Raw genomic sequence first — 11863 nt, 5'->3', positions numbered from 1 at the left:
AGCAGCCATGTTTTTTTTTCCTCTTGCCTAAATCAGATGGAAAGCTATAAATAGAAATTAATTAAACCCAATGGTGCTGCACGTACCATGTGTTATTTATGCTCAAAGAGCCTGATTCTCTTCAGATTCTTTTTGTTAAAACAAAAAAAAATTTGCTTAGGTCTGATGATCTGTCTCTCCTTATCCCTGCTCATTTTCAATGACTGCTTCATTATCTGCATTCTCACAGGAGCGCGCGCCTTGTGATTCATGTTAGCATTATCAAAAAATGGTCGTCATGATCATCGGCTGTGACCCCCCCTGGCCTTTTCGCCCCGGCCGGTGGTTATGTAACCTGCAGGGCCCAAAACGGCGGCCGCAGTTTCATCTGCATTGTCAGTTTAATCTGGCTAAATGTTATTGATGGGAATTTAAAGACAGAAATTAATTACAGGCATGAGTTGTTTTGGCATGCAGCGCTGTCATGTCTGGTGCATCATGTTCCGCACCAGCAACCCCCCTGTCACTTGTCCCTCAAGAGTTATTGGCTCCTAACAATATTAGAAAGAAATACGGTTTAGGAAATTGGTGGCGGGGCGGCCGCCCGTGACAATCAGGATCCATTTCCTTTTACTGCAGCTTTGTATACAAAGTAGCCCCACCGCTGCTGGGAACCTTGTCCCAGCACATGAAAAATGGCCGCCGGAGCCTTGTGTTGTCCGCCAGCACCTTCTGCCCTTCCTTCCCAGGGTCCATTGCTGTTTGATTTATTTTTTTTTTTTCCATTTTGGGGACATAATGTGACACCAAACATAAAACTGAAAACTTTCAGATCTTGACCACGAGTCACGACAGTTACGTTACATTACATTATTGTCATTTAGCTGATGCTCTTATCCAGAACTCTAGCCATAGGTTACAGTTTTACATGCTATCCATTTAATACAGCTGGACATTTACTGAGGAATTTCTGGGTACTTTTCCCAGCGTAACAGTGCCCCAGCAACCAGCAACCATGTTTGTTTACAAGCTCTTCTCCTTACCACTATGCTATACTCCTGTGAACTGAGATATGCTAACATAGCTCACTGATGTGCCGATCTGCTGCATAAACAAAGCACATGGCGGTGCCAAAGACAAAGACGCTGCTGCACCTTATTACAAGGAGGGGGGGGGAATGGAAAAGGCACTGATTGCCCCTGCAGAGGTCATTGATGAGAGCACAGCCAAGGTTATGTAAGAATCATGACAGATGGCTGTGCACGATGTCAGTGTAATACCGCACCGCAATGACTTCTCACAAATAACCGTGCCTAAAAATAAAGGTGACAGGTAATAATGACAAGGTTTTTCAGCTGCGCGTCAAGTTCATCTCTCAGTCTAACAGGAAAAGCTCTCAGTCTCACACCCAACACTGGTCCAACTAATTCAAAACAAAGTCAATGTCTTCCCAAGCACTTTTCCCAGACAGTTCTGGAGGCTACTGTTCCTGAATCTGTGCTTTCTAAAGGTTAACAACTGATCATTTGCTAAAATGGCAAATCTTTGCCTTGCAGCGATCATTGAAAATTGTGTTGAACTGTTCCTTAAGAGTTCTTAAGAAAGATTTAGATCACATGATGCACTTTTAAATGATGTCAGAGGTCGTTTTATAGCGACAATGAGACATTGCAGTCACTTCCTCTCTGGGAGAAATAAGCTAAGGTCAACGTATTTTTTCGGGACAAGGTACAGCTTGTATATGTAATGATATGTCTCTGCAAGCATCATGAAGTCTGCAAGACTACATTGTTATTACAGCTAAATGATGATCCCACACTACTTTGCCTCCCTCTTATTATTTCAGACATGGTGTTCTGCATGTGTGTGTGTGTGTGTGTGTGTGTGTGTGCATGTTTGTGTGTGTGTGTGCACGTACGTGTGGGTGTGCATGCGTTTGTATGTGCATGTGCATGTGTGCGTACATGTGTGTGTGCGTGTGTGTGTGTGTGTGCGTGTGTGTGTGTGTATGTGCATGTGCATGTGTGCGTACGTGTGTGTGTGTGTGTGTGTGTGTGTGCACGTGCGTGTGGGTGTGGGTGTGCGTGCATGTGTATGTGCATGTGTGTGTGTGTGTGTGCGTGCGTGCGTGCGTGCGTGTGTGTGTGCGTGTGTGTGTGTGTGTGCGTGTGTGTGTGTGTGTGTATGTGCATGTGCATGTGCATGTGTGCGTACGTGTGTGTGTGTGTGTGTGTGTGCATGTGCGTGTGGGTGTGGGTGTGCGTGCATGTGTATGTGCATGTGTATGTGCATGTGTGTGTGTGCGTGCGTGCGTGCGTGCGTGTGTGTGTGTGTGTAGGGACGGGTGGTGGTGGGGCTTCTGTCCTTCACTTCATTCTCTGAAGCCCGGCTGCAGTGGGCTGTGGCAGAGAACCCCTGCTTTACGGTATAATTCTCCATCACATGCACGCTACAGTAGGTTATGACTGCTCTGCATGCACTCCATGTAATGCACTGCAAATACATGTAAATGTCTGAAAGTGCAGGCCTGGGAGAAACGTAAACGCAGTTGGGTTCGGCGTTTAGGACTGCTGAAGCCGTTACGGGATCGCATTCATCTAGGAGCCTACAGAGAGCCTGCGAAACAAAGACTGGTAGGCCTGTCTCCACACGGTGGTGAGGATCAAAACAATCAGCACTGGTGTGGACGGGCCCAGCGTGTTAATGATTTGTGGCAAGATTGTTCATTCACCAGGTTATGCTTTGAGCCTCACAGAGATCATCAGGAGAACACACAGTACGGCTCAAGTACAGTGCATCTCCACTTTCTGGCTACAAAGGGGAATGTTAAAAAGGACTCGACTAATCAAACATGATACATAAAAACAGCAAAGATGTCCATCCATAAATCATCAAGACGGGATTATTGACTTTTTATGATCAGAAAGGCTAAGTGTTATCCCATTGATCTGCAGCCATTAACAGACTTGATAAAAATGCACCAGGAAAACAGTAAAATGCTGGAAGTCAGCCACACTGTGTGAAAATGTTAATATTGTAACACCCCTGACAAACATACAAGCATAATACATGGGAAATGTTCATGTGACTCTGAGCGTGCATTTGTGCATCATTTAGAACAATTATATTACATTATGGTCATTTAGCAGACAATTTTAATCAGGTTATAGTTTTTACATGTTAATCCATTTACTGTATACAGCTGGGTATTTACTGAGGCAATTCCGGGTTACACATCGGCAACCTTTGTACTGGCAACCTTTTGGTTATGAACCCTACCCTGTATATGTGTGTGTATGTGTGTGTGTGTGTGTGTGTGTGTGTGTGTGTGTGTGTGTGTGTGTGTGTGTGTGTGCGCGTGTGCGTGTGTGTGTGCGTGTGTGTGTGTGTGTGTGTATGAGCATGTGTGTGTGGTGTGTGTGCGTGTGAGTATGTATGAGCATGTGTGTGTGGTGTGTGTGCTTGCACAGGTCCCTGCATGCTTATTTGTGCTACAGAAAGAACAATATGTTGCATAATGGAAAACAAGCCTCACACTAATCCTCACTTAAACTTCCCTAAAACGGGAAGGATTAGAGCACATTATATCTGCTGCAGATAACACCGAGAGATCCCGTCCCGCCTTCGGCCAATTAACCTGCGCTGTAGAGCTTTTCCATAATTCATGAGTTTATCTGCATGTTCATTAGAAAAGGGGTGGAGAAATGTCATGTTTTAATTGGCTCAGGAGGTGCGGGTCAGCGCAGACAAGGGCTTGCATGTTCTGGGGCTCTCCCACAAGAGCATACGACAGAAAGGCCATACAGAACAGCTTCCAGACATTCGATCTGACTCAAAAAGCCTGGTGGGTGCAAAGCACAGGGTGATGTCAGTAGACCCATCGATCTACCTCCCTACGACAAAGCCCCCTCCTCATTGTAACAGACCCAAAGGACATCCCGTAGTCAGTGAACATACAATCACTTATTTTTTTAATTAAACAATTTTTTCCCCCCAAAGGCAGAATTTCGCAAGTGTCACACTTCGAATTTTCCTATGACAACGCAACAAAAAAACTGACACCGTGGTAGGACAATTGTATGATAATTGCAGGATGTGTATTAAAAAGCATAGCTCAACGGAGGATTCATGTGATAATCATTAAAACTCCAAACAAATGCAGTGGAAAAATCGATAGCGGTGGAGTGCTGGGGAGGAAACATTAGCATTCACACTCACACGCAACCAGTGAGGCTGAGCCACAATGAACTAATGGATTTCATTTTGTCACTCAGTGGAAGTGGAAGTAACACGATTAATTTCCAAATGCTAATTCTTTATTAAAAGTAGTGAATGGCAAGTGAATCTTTTGACTCCAGACACATTAAGCATTGTCAAATTGTGTCATTATGCCGCATAAAAAGGGCCCGCCGATCCTCCCATTGTGCACACATCACAACCGCCGCCAGTTATCAAGTTCAATCAACAGTTAAGATTCGGCTGTCACATCGCATAGCTTGATCTGTTTTTCATACACTTTTCAAATGAGGGCCCATTAATATAGCTGTTTTTCACGGTGGCAGCCCTTGGATAACCTTTAATATCTTTCCTTTTTTCCCTTTGACACCAACAACTAAACAATGCTGTCACAGAGGGCTTCTGCTATATTTAAACAAAGACAAAATAAAGTCTGTTTTCTGGCGTCTGGCCCTGCCCATCTAGGAGCCTCAAACAGAAGACAATGCAGAGACACCACCAAGCCGGCCAAGCCACAGCCTATGGGCAGGGAGAGGGGTAGGTCCTCTTCCTCTTCTGGGGTGAAACCGGAGAGCAGGTGTCTGATGGGACGAAAGAGACCAGTTCCAGGGTCCAGGAATCTGATTCCCAGGGTCTGCATCTGCACCAGACCTGTCGCAACAAAACCCAACCGCAACCGCAACCTGTGATCAATACCAATCGCTTCCTGTTCATTTCCACAACCTGAACCAAACCACTTGAAACAGAATTGTAACCGAGACCAAAACTGCATACATTTTTTTTCTGTGAAATATGGATTACTCTAGTTTAAACGTGACATGGTGTAAGCAGTTATCGTCAAATTAAGGATCTGTATGTATGTGAGACTAGTTTGAATACTTTACTTTTGAAAAGTTCACTGGCTAGTAAAATATTGTCAATGCTAATCAGGATAGCTGTCAGGAAAAGAAATGCATTTAATGTAGTTTACATCCAAGAAAATATCTTAAATCTGTGCAGGCACTACAACGTTAGTGCTAACATCCATCTGGATTACAGCAGGTTACGCCACTGTTAGGACTGCATTCACAACTCACTACATATACCGCTGGATAGTTCTGCTTTTGGGCCAATAGCTTTCCTTGGACATTATGTCAACTGCCAGCTAAGATTGTAAGCCTGCTCAACAAGGGTTGAGAAGCTTAGCTGATAGCACAACAGTGAACTGTCTTTAAGTAGCAAGGATACCTTGATCATAGAAAGACTGTACACATATCTACTGAAGGCCAAGGCCAGCTGTCAACTTCGCATAAAGTAAGAACAACCCATAAAAACAGCACTAAAAGCTTCATCTCAGGCATCCAACTGTTCAGCGTTATTTGAGTTACTTGCTGCCCTCCAAATTTAATAGGGAGCAGGAAAATGGTTTGTAAAATCTTAACAGGGACCTCTTTAGAGAAACACGCCTCTGAAACGATTTTCCCGCTCTAATGCCTCTCAGTTGTAATTCTAAATATTCTGATTCAGTGAGGAACTGCACAGCAATCACCTGAAGTGCTAATAAAAGTTGAAACACCGGGTGTAATTTGCTGATGATATAACCAATTTTACAAAATGGATTTTATGGCGAGTCAGTCTTGCACTCTGATTGGCCTGTAAGTGCTTCAAGCCTGATAAGACTCACATCCTGTCATTTACAGTAGCGTCTCCATACACTGGAGATTCTGAGCAAATCAAACATAAATAAGCAAAAAGTGTGTTTAGATAAAAAATGCTTTGGTGTTTCATAATCGGTCTAATATTGCAAAGTAACAACACAAACAAGCAATAGCAGGCCCTAATATGCAATAATCTTACATCACAGTGGCAGTAAAATGTGTATAAAATTTCAATTTTTCATTTGAATGAAGTTTAGTGTCGTTTTTTATACAGTCGGCAAGCACACTTGGCGTACTTTTTGCTTTGATTGTCTGAGACAGTGCCAGCGAGAGGTGAGCTGTTGTATCAGAGGCAAAGCGTTTTTCCTGTACATGTTTTGATTGTAATTTCAAACTCATTGAATGGAAAGCTGCTGTCACAGAACCTGCCGCTCTTTGATTAAATGTTGAACAGCTAATTTCAACCAACGCAGGGAACGATGTGCCAGTTTCAAACGGGTCGAATTCTCAAGCACACCAGGCCGGACTCCGGTTCTTGCCGATCGTGTTCTCCTCCGGTCCAGGCAGTTAGATAGCTTCGCCTGTCAGCTGCGTTTTAGCTTTTTTTTTGACAGGCGAAATCCCATGGACCCCACTGTCAGACACACTCCGCGCTGCCCCCTCTGCTGTGATATCAGTCATATTTCGTTTTTCTCCAAAGGGAAAACCTTTCAGGGCCTCTCGTCCTCTTTTAGGCGATTTCCTCCACGGAGAGGCCTGGCTATTGAGCATTCTTGACCTGAAACGCCAAAGCTCTGACCCCAGCATTCCCATGTGTCTCCACGAGGAGAGGGAGGGGTTCTGCCAATCCATCAAGACTGGGACACGCACCTCCGGAGGATGGCTGGATGTTTATAAACACAGCATTCACGGACAATGCGCATCTGTATTCCGAGAGAAAGGCGATGCTGAGATGCCCATACATCTGTGTTCTGCACACGACAAACATTTCCAGATCCTAATAAATCAATAGGATGAGGGCGCTTTGTATAAAGCCTCTCTGTTTGGCTAAAACATAAAAAAAGCCTAAAACCCAGATAGAGTCAGAATGACAGTACTACCATTGCCAGGAGAGATTTCCATCCACGTAAGGCTTGTTGCGTATTAGCAACTGTACAAATAACACTTCTGGCTCAAAAATCCTGTTTAGTCTTATTCCGTGACTCTAAATTTGTTGTTAAACCAGGATCAACATGGGAGATTTGCAAAAGCAATCCACACACAATCCAATACACAAATAGAAGCCAATACAATTTCTGCATGAAAAAGTGTACAACAGCATCAGCTGACAAAATTAGCCAAACAAACAAAATTGGCTGTCTTATATTTGTATTTGTCTCATATTTGTATGTTTTGTAGGATTACAAAATGAATCTAATAGTGTCTGCATCCAGTATATAAATGCAGTTTTGTAGAGACAGATACTATTTTGTAATTTATCCTAAAATTATGTGTGGTGTGTATTTTTTATGCTACTGATTTTAATATTTTTTTATATTCTTAAATTATGATTGATATTAAACATGCAATATGTTACACAGAGTACATAATGATCATCATTTGTATGTGTGTGTGTGTATGTGTATGTGTATGTGTGGGTGTGTGTGTGTGTGCGTGTGTGTGTGTGTGTGTGTGTGAAAGCAGGTTAATGGAAGCCACGGCACAACCAATCCCTCAAACAGATGCTACGCTGACCCATGTGTCAATCAATTTGGTTTCCCAGGTGACACTGCAACAGCAGTATGTGTGGGGAGAAATCTGACAGAAACATGCCAGTAACAGTCAGGGGTGAAGAATGCGGATTTCCTATGAGAAAAGCAACCACAAAAAAAGCTCCACAATGAAAAATGCCTCTCATTTCTCTCCACATGTGACTGCACATCTCTCTATATCTTGGTAGATGAGTGATGCTAATACTCTTTTTTTTTTTTTAGTAAATTCAGTAATGGAAAATTACAGAGCGCTGTAGTTTAGCATGCTATTCTTTAACAGCTTAATTAAAGAATCTTAATATCTTTTTGTAACAGCCATGTCATAGTTTTGTGTTTGTGCCTGTTTGTGTGGTGTTAAGCACAGTTGAGTCAACAGGGTACACAGCTGGACTATTCTAGAAAAATGATTGAAGGTGGTGGTGGAATAAAGGGAAATCTTATCTTTCAACTGAAACCTAAAAAACGAAACAACTTGTTAGATCTATGGACCTTAAGTCTGCAGAGCTGAATATCATTTATATATTTTCTTTTATGTCTTATACCCTCAACACATGTCATGGCTGTGACACAGTGATAATCTGCAATTAATAATGATGGAGCTGACAATATAGAAGTGTGTCACAGTTTACACACAAACCTGCTTTTTAACATTTTAACAAGTGGGGGCTAATGAAATCATTTCTGTGGAAAGACCCAAGTTTTCATATAGCATTTATGCGTACAGTAAAACTGAATTTTTACGTTGCTTTTTGAAAGATGTTAATTGGTATATTCACATCTGTTGATACTATTGTAATAATTGCTGTTATGTTGCAGGTGAAACTGTATCCTAAAACAAATAAGCTTTCAGGGAGACTGTGGAGTTCTTTCTCGTCATTAACTCCCCTTAAGCATATGGAACATGCAGAGCCTCCATTTCCCCAACCCTTTCATTTTTTTTCTCTCTCTCATCTATTTACTAGACAGCGCTCATCCATCCCAGAATATCAACATCAAGGCAAAAGTAATTGACAACGTCCCTTCAGGATAACTGCATTTTAACAGGAGAACACATTATAAAGAGTGTTAGAGATTTATAAATGATGATTCACCGGTGATATTATATACACTTTCAGTGCTCCTGCAAAGCCTGGTTTCCTACACTGGAAGCCTGCAGTATTGACGTGCAGCGAGGTTGATCCGAAAGAGCTCCGTCTCTCTGAACTTCCCTCTTCATTGAGATAATGGATGGGTATTTTAAAACTGAGAATCAATGAGACGCGATGAAGACAGGGAGGGCCATTTGTGGACAGTCTGGAAGTCATGTAGGTGGATTAATTGGTGGCAAGGGAGGGTACGTGACTTGTCGCATTTAAAAAAAAAGAAGGGATACCTGGGTGAAGTTAATTAAAACTTACAGTGTTGTGGCTTTTCAAAACTCTCAAAAATTCAGTCTTTCACTTTGACTCCTTTGGGGGTTTTCTGAAAATAGACTGAGGCAGATGTGTGGCTCAGCTAACAGCACACTGTCAGGTGCAACGCTGAAAGCACAGGGTGCAAGACGGTAAGCCTAGCTCCGCAGCGAAAAAAGGGCTCTTATTTATGCTCGCGTGCGTAATGACTGTCTGTCTGGCCTTTGCAGCGTGTGTATTTAATATCCTCTTCTTTCCTTCAGGGCTGCACATCATGTTGCTTACTGTCTTTATGGGCTCTAAAAAGCAGGAAGCATCCTCAGCAGTTTCTCCTGACCGGCCATCGTCCGCCGCCTCTCACATATTTAAAGATCTTGGCACGAATTGAATACGTGTATGATGGCTCAGTGATATTAATGGCTCAGCTGTAACGTTGAGCAACGGTCGGGATATGTGATGAAGACTAATATCAATTCCATCGCACATGGGTTACAGACTAAATCATATTAATGATGCAGCATCCACCGCGCTGTCTTCCCGGAATCGTGACGTGGCCTGACAGTGACGGTGTACAGTTGAGTTGAGCCGAGTGGAGTCTCTTACTCTTAGAGAGAACCTTTACACTGAGGGAGCAAATGTTCAGTGTTTATAAGGTCATTGCACAAAAGCATTGAAAACAATCATCTCTGCTCTTGTTTTCCCCAAACAGGGTTTCTACAGTGCCTGGCCCCAGGGTCGAACTGGGTCCCTGAGGACTTTGTGTACAAACAGTCAACAGCCTAGCCTTCTTCTCATCATGTACTGTTGGCATGCACTATGGGCAAAAAGCCCATAATGGCTTACATTTTTTTCTATGCCTCTTTTTTGGTGAATTGACATGAATTTAAGCATTTCTAATGTATTATGTATGAAATCAATCCTACAAGAAGTTATTGCTGTATATATGACTGCTGTTTGTGACAAAGTTTTCACATTTCTGTTTCAGGATTAGTAAAGTTCCTTCTATACCTCTGAAGGGCTGTCCTTGGACATCCTTCAACAAGTCTTTGGTGGACTCCTCATATGGAATACATTGCAATATATGGAAAAATATGTTCAGCCCAAGAATATATTGTAAATATATTAGTACAAATCAGAAATATATTGCAATATACCAAAATGGAAATGAGTCATATATTTTAGATATATTTAATGCATAATGTATATTTAATTATATATATATATATATATATATATATATATATATATATATATATATATATATATATATATATATATATATACACATAATCTATAAAATATATTCTCAATGTAAAATCGTTTTTGTGAGTTTACTTATTTCTATATTTCAACTATATGATCCCAGTAAGGGCACCATGTTCTCATAATATGGCTGTAATGTAGCTATTACATGTTACTGTTGCTAAAATGGTATGACATCATCAATAATGTAGAATGTTACTGATGTCCCGTGAGAATTGTACGTATAATGATGTTACGTGTTACAACACTGTAACTGGAGAATATTACAGTTCTGTGATATTTGTGATATTTGTCTTTAGAAGCTGTAAATAACCTCTGAGACGCAGCACTAGAAATGGTGCTGCACTGGATAATCTATCCTGTGTTTGTTGGCAAAAGAAGGAATCATTTTGATTGAACTCATATCTTCATTTACTAATGTTTACCTATTCATCTTGTTTGTCTAACCCTCATTCCTTTTTAGTAGCACGATTTATAAAAAATGAAGTTCAGCATGAAAGAAATGTAGTGCTTTTATACTCCCTGTGTCTGAGGCAGAACACCTAAGGAATGAGTCTCTTGTTTCTCTTTGATCGAAAATGCCAAGAGTTCATCCATTTTACACTTTTGCTGTGGGAGATTTATGCTTAGATCATTTTGTTGTGGAGCTGCAAGTGATATGCTGCATCATTGGCCGGTTTATTTTCAGCACAAATGTTCATACAATCAATATCATCATGACCGTAAAGCAGGCCATGCCATGCTTTCCAGGCTACAGTATGGGGGTATGGTATGTATGTACTGTATCAGGACAAATGTAATTCTGTAGACAAAAATATATTTTAAAAAAAAAGAACATTTTTTCCCTGAGCTGCTGAAAAATTTTGCTGAAGTGGTGATGCCGCTCGCCCCAGACCCACCCCCGATTTCAAAAAACATCCATATATCTACTGTACAATATCTCCCATGTCACCCTGATTTATTTCACACTGTACAAATAGACTGGAAAAGCTGATCATTTGTAAATTACAGCAACCACATCTCAGTTCACGGGACAATTGAGGTACTCAATGGGTGATTTAAAAAAGGCTAGGGCCCTTTTGTTTTATATTGGTTTGAGTAGAAAAAAGGCTCGGAAATAGGGGGGAAAACACATGCATATACTACCCCTCTCCCTCAGTATGATGGATTGCCCCCATTTCGACAGAGGGAGGCATACATTAACATTTATCCTGTCTTTAAAAACACGTATTGTTATTTCCATAAAGCAATCATACTAGAAACCACTGAAGCTTTTTTTTCCCCCAGGTTGCTAGAGTCAGCATCTCTTGTGATTTCTTTCACCGGCTTTTAGCTCCTGATCTGGCTCAAGTTTCTCTTCCAGCAAGTTTTCCGTGTCGACCTTGATGGAGACTCCATAACCAACCGTTCACACTTTCGCCATCTGGCGTCGAACGTGGACGAATGTGTGGGAAGAGAAAAATGGCTGTAAAATGACATGAAGTATTGTAGGTGACAAATCTGACCGTCACACGCCACACTCACACCGTCCCAAGCACGTTCACGAATTCCGAACATTCTGTCTCCAGAACAGAGCGATGCTCTTTTTCATTTCATACTTTCAGAT

The sequence above is a fragment of the Megalops cyprinoides genome, chromosome 17, assembly GCF_013368585.1.
Source record: "Megalops cyprinoides isolate fMegCyp1 chromosome 17, fMegCyp1.pri, whole genome shotgun sequence".
NCBI classification, from domain to species: Eukaryota; Metazoa; Chordata; class Actinopteri; order Elopiformes; family Megalopidae; genus Megalops; species Megalops cyprinoides.
This window is presented reverse-complemented; position numbering follows the sequence as displayed.